Here is a 6,146-nt window from a genome sequence, read left to right as displayed (position 1 = left end):
GTGTGTGTGTGTGTGTGTCATTGCTTTGACGCAGCTGGAGTGTCCAGTGAGACTAGCAGAGCTGCTAAATTAGCCCTACCCTGCAGCTGCTCTTATATATAGCCACACACACACTTTCTCACGCACACTCTATCTCTCTCCTGTTTTATTAATAAAAGTGCTTGGATGGACGTTAAAATGGGCTGAGGAAGACAACGGGGATCGCTGTACGTTTGGTCAAGATGACTAACAAATGCAGCACACACACAAAACAAAAAAAAAACCACACACTGAATGAACACTTCCTATCTGCGTGAACACAGATGTGCCTACATGCACGCATATCCAAACAAAGACGGGCTGTCTTGCATTTCTTTTCTCTCCCGTTTCCTTTTGTCTTTGTCCTACGTTTATCTTTCACTATGAAAAGGCTGTGCATCTGTCTCTCTCCTCTCACTCGCTCGTTCCTCGCAAGTTCATTGACATTCATTGAACACAGCAATGAGCGCTCAGACCTTCCGGCACTCAGAGACTGTTTGTGTGTGTGTGTGTGTGTGTGTGTGTGTGTGTGTGTGTGTGTTTATCGCTCTAGCTCTGTGATTAGGATTGTTATTCTGTATCAATAAGTAAATTAAATAACAGTCATGCTTTTATTAGAGAAAAATAACAGATGGAATGGCTTGGTTTGGTGTCAGTGTGTTTAAACTGCAAAATGTTAAATGAGTATTTTTGTCTTGTTTTTCAGTGAAAACATATTTTTGTTACACAATAAACAAGATAAATTCACCTAATAAACAAAACTGTGCAAGATATTAAGTATTGTTTTTTACTTTCTTGTGCTTAATTTATAAAAATAAAAATAAATGAGCCTTAATATTTTATGCTGTGTTGCTTATCAGGTGTTGCTTTATCTTCTAAAAAGATGATTTTACTAGAAAGCATGCCATAGAAATTCGAATATTTTTTGCTGGAAAACGCCACTGATATTCTTTATTATTAATATATTACAAGGTGTTTTTTATCAGGTGCATTTACCTTTTTTTATCTTCTCAAAAGATGATTTTACTGGAAAACACTTTTTTTGTTGTTGCATTTTTTACACCTTTATGCAGTGTTAGCTTTTCTGCAGTAGTGTTGCTTATCAGGTGAATAAATCTTGTTTAACGATTGTTTAGATATTTTTACTGGAAAGCAGGACAAAGATTCTAATTACGACAGTGTAGAGAAAGTGAGCGGAAAGAGCGTTTAGGGTATTCCCTCAGTCTGATCTCTCTGTCACTTGTTGTTCGTCATTTACTGAAATCAAAACCGGAAAAACATCCTAAAGGTGCACAAACAAACATTGACACGTACGAGAGTGGTATGAGAGTGATTATCGAGAAAGGAAAGAAAAACAAGCTGTGACTCAGAGTAAAAGTGCCCCAGTTATCTAAATCTCACTCTCTCTCTCCCTCCTGATGAGAATTCAAGGACGACTTCTCACACATGAGCTTGTATGTGTCGCCCTGCTGTGTGCTCATTTCAAGCCTGTAATATATAGACATTGACTTTTTTCTGAATGGTGGGAGTGAACGAGAAATGAACCCAATGAGCAGAGTGTGATTTGGTCATATGGTCAATAAGACCTGTAGGCCGACTAGTGTCTTGACTAATCAGTATCAAGGATGTGGGATTGTATTATTTTAAGGTGATATACAAGTGTGAGAGGGGTGAACATGTCTTTATTTATGCCGATTAGTTCACTTGTTGGACATTTTTTGAGTGTGATCTACATGGTCGACAGAACAAAAAATGTGTCTTTCTTTGTTTTAATGGGGATTTCCTCTCTTTCTCGCTCTCTGGGGTGTTGGGGAAGGGCTCACTCCCCGCTCTTCTAATCCCCTTTATCCTGTCTGAAACCTACCTCACCTGTCGTTACACATCTGGACACACACACACACATTATCAATGACTGTGTTAACATACATTTCGGCTACAGACGTGCATACTACACTTGTAGACGATGTATGTACAAACCTGTTTATACAAAACAGGCTGTTATATTTATACATATAGATTCTACACTGTCATATATAGGTATGATTTAGAGATATAATATACATAGTTGTCATATGGTAGGAGGAATAAATACCAGCTGATTGCAAATAGGCTACAAAAACATGAAATGCTTGAGACAATTTTCCTAATATGGTGTAATATTCAATCATATGGTAAGACAGTTGCTAAATCAGTCACACTATAGTGTTTAGATTAGATTCAAGATAAATGACTGCACATAAATTGTAATCAGTTTATCTCCTTATTCAATTATCCACACAATTATCGCTTTCTAATTAAGATTTGAACAGCATTGCAGGTTTCTGTGTGTTATGGGGGTGGTGGTAGCTTAGAGATTGAAGATCAGGGCTAGTAATCCATCGGTTAGTGGTTCATGAACTGCAGAATTACTGGCATCCCCCATCACCAGTGTGCCCTTGAGCGAGGGCACTTAACCCTGGGCTGCTCTGGAGGGAAGAATCCCTGCAATAAATGTGCTGTTAGTCACTTTGGGTAAGAAAATGTCTGCTAAAATGACAGTATTAATAAGTGATTGTTAGGTATTTCCCTTTATATTGATGCACGATAAATCGGCCACCATATTGGTATTGACCGATATTTGATAATTTTTTATGTTATCGTTATCGGCCCGATAAGAAAATTTGGCAGATATATTAAAGCCAATAAATAATGGATTATATCCTTCAGCTGAGACTTCTGCACTGTTCTCCATTATGTTTTTGAATTGCTTGAAATATGATTCCCTTCAAAAAGAAAAACAGTTAAGTGCAACATGTGCAGCGCAAGTCTGTCATATAGGCTACACAAAATTATGATGAGAATATTATAATTGTGCGCTTGGGACATGGATTTTAATGTTGAGACTTTTTTGTTTTTGTAATCAGGCTCTTACAAATTTTTAAAAAATTTGGATTTAGATTTATCGGCCAATATATCGGTTATCGGCTTTCAAAGTTATCGGTTATTGGTATCGGCCAAAATGTTCATATCGGTGCATCCTTATTCCTTTAGAAATGTACTTTGGCAATACAGAGTTTATATACATACATTTTTTAAATGCAAATTTGGCAGTTACACTACAGGTCAATAGTTTAGGGTCAGTAAGATTATTTTTTTGGAAGAAATGAAATAGCCTACTTTTATACAGCAAGGATGCATTAAATTGATCAAAAGTGTCAGTAAAAACGTTTGTAACGTTACAAATATTTTAAAAAATAAATAAATTCCGTTCTTTTGAATGTTCTATTCATCAAAGAATCCTGCAAATAAAATGTTCCCGGTTCCATTATGATTTTCATATTATGTTTGCTGATATTTATTTATTATTTACAATGTAGAACAAAATGACATTTTACTAATTTTGCCCCCTTTTTAAAATGCTTCAACGAAATCAGTGTGATCCTTTTTATGTGAAATCTCCGTTTATTTGTGGAGAGTTGGATTTATTTATCTTTGTTGAGATGAATTACTAATCAAGCTCTATTATATTTCCAGCTTCATGTGTCAAATATAATAGAGAAACTCTACTTTTCATTACGTCTATTGTATCTGACTAGTTTTATTGATTGGAAGATATTAGCATTTCAAGTTTATGTAGACTACTTTAACTCAGGCAGTGGTGCTAACAATGCTAATATTACAAGTTCAGTTTTGATCGTCGCTTTGGACAATAGCATCTGCTGAATGCATAAATGTAAACGAATGTAACGTTTAACACTTTATTTGGCAAACTATCATTAATATAGTAACAAAAAAAGTTAGTCATTAGTTAACATTTATCTAACTAGACATGTCACATCTGAACAAATGCTTATTTGCAAGGTCATCTTGTTTGTGTGTGTGCAAGATGAGTGTTTATGTTTGTGCTGCAAAAGACAAAGTTGGAGGCAGAAACCATCACCAGAGCCGAGCAGAAGACACAAACACAAACACACACATACACACGGCGCACGCTCACACTAGCGCAGTGGCGCATGGCTGGCGGGCTATTCTTTGTTTATTAGCATATCTAGATGACAGTGGCATCGCAGAGGCAGCGGTAATTAAGGGCACAACAATGGAAACAGTAATGATGATTGGCATACCATTACATGCCACAGGGAAGGAGGGAGGGAGAAAGAGAAAAAGAGTGCAGAGGGAAAAGAGATAAATGAAGAAAGCTTGCTCTTTTAATCTCAGCAGGGCTACTACCTCTGTGTGCATGCAGGTCTGTGCGTAGGTAGCGTGTAAGTTTGCTCTCTTGTTCGCCTGTGTGTAAATATGCACAAACTCGTTTACTTGCGCTGGGAAGTCGCTTGTTTTCCTTTCCCCTCCCTGTCACACAAGCACACTGATTTCTTTGAGATGGCTTATTCAGAAAGGAGAGGTTTTCTTTCACCCCGTTTCACCTCTCTTCCATTTAAAACGCTTGTTAAATTGCATGCTAAAAGTCTGCTTTTGCTCCCTGAGTATTTGTGACTTTTTCTTTAAGTGCAAAACAGTGCTCGTATGAAATGTCAAAGTTCCAAATTGAAATCCTCTCATTTGAAATGTTATTGACATAAAGGTGCAATAAGCGATTTCTGAGAAACACTGTTGATATTTGAGGTCAGCCCAAACAAACACACCCCTCCCTTTCATTGCTCCGCCCTCAAAATGCACAAACACTCAATGCAAGAGTGGATGTCTCTTTATCATAGCTGAAGCAAAGCAAAAGAATCGCGGAAAAAAGCGAAGATGACAAACAAATCTAAATGAACATACAGTACACAATAGTATACAAGCAAGAGTTGGTCGTTAGTCGCCAGCAACTTTCATTCAAGAACATATTGAAAACATAAAAATTGTTACAAAATATTTCTATTTTAAATAAATGCTGTTCTTGTAAAAAAAACAAAAAAAACAACAACATAGTGTAATGATTTCTGAAGAATCATGTGTCACTGAATACTGGTACCCTGGTAAACCAGAGTTCTCACGAGAGCACAAGTTGAATTTGCTCAGCGAGTTACTCTGGTGTCGAGTAACAATGCTCATTAAATATGCCCCTCGATCTGAGCTGCACCAATCACATCGGGTTATCTGATATAGGCGGGCCAGAGGCGAGCTAAACAGATGACGACAGCGCTGTGATGTCGAAGTCATTTGTAAACATTGCAAGATGGCTATGGATGAACACCAGTTGTTTGAAACGGCTTTGGTCGCTACAATGAACGAGTTAGACTTGGCTTTTTATCTAAAACAGGAACAGAAGACGCCGCTCGAATCGTTCCTTTGCAAGAAGGATGTTTTTGCTGTTTTGCCGACCAGATACGGTAAGAGTATAATCTACCAGTTAGCTCCGCTGGTAGCTAAGCGTATGGGGTTTATTGTTGTGATTGGTCGTAGTGTTATCCTATTGCGTGCAGTGAGATTTTCAAATGCATGCTTGGTGCCGCCCCTCGAGTTGGCCGATTTTCATTAGTCAACGCCAGACCATTAATCTTTTAGATTTAGGTCTGCATTTCCAGGCTAGAAGACTGGAGTAATGATGTTGAAAATTCAGCTTTGCCATCACAGGAATTAATTTTACATTTATTTTAAATGTTTTAAAATATATTATTTAATAAATGTATTTATTAAACAAAACATTTTAAAATATATTTACTATATTTTACATTGTAATAATATTTCACAATAATACTGTTTTATTGTGTTTTTGATCAAATAAATAGAACCTTTGTGAGCATAATAAACGTCTTTTAAAAATATTACAAAACAAAATTTTACCAACCGCAAATTTTTTAACGGTAGTGTAAATAATAGAAATGAATGAGAACTGGGGCTTTTAAGCTACAAAATGACACACACAAAAAAAACATCAACGTTTGCTTTAAATGATCCATATTGTACCTATATGTTTCAAGTCATGTGATAGGGGTTTGGTGAGGAACATATTGAGATTTAAAGGGATAGTTCACTTTGAAATAAAATTTTGGTATGTTTTAGCTTACCTCAAGGGCATCCAAGATGTAGGTGTCTTTTTTTCCGCAGTAGTTTCAATTTTGATATTTTTTGGTCAAACCGTTCTTGTCTGTCAGTCATATAATGCAGAGTCCAAATTAAAACAATTCCCCATCGTCCAAATTAAA

General features: G+C 36.6%; 1 protein-coding gene across 1 annotated transcript in view; it reads left to right on the top strand.

The window, feature by feature from the left end:
* LOC309489300 (uncharacterized protein) overlaps positions 1–6,146 on the top strand; it is a 71,207-nt gene that overhangs the window by 30,626 nt on the left and 34,435 nt on the right. The gene's annotated exons all lie outside the window — the stretch shown is intronic.

This window comes from Leuciscus leuciscus, assembly GCF_965113295.1.
Source record: "Leuciscus leuciscus genome assembly, chromosome: 2".
Classification (NCBI taxonomy): Eukaryota; Metazoa; Chordata; class Actinopteri; order Cypriniformes; family Leuciscidae; genus Leuciscus; species Leuciscus leuciscus.
The sequence above is the reverse complement of the archived record's forward strand: the minus strand, read 5'-3'. Positions and strand labels throughout refer to the sequence as shown.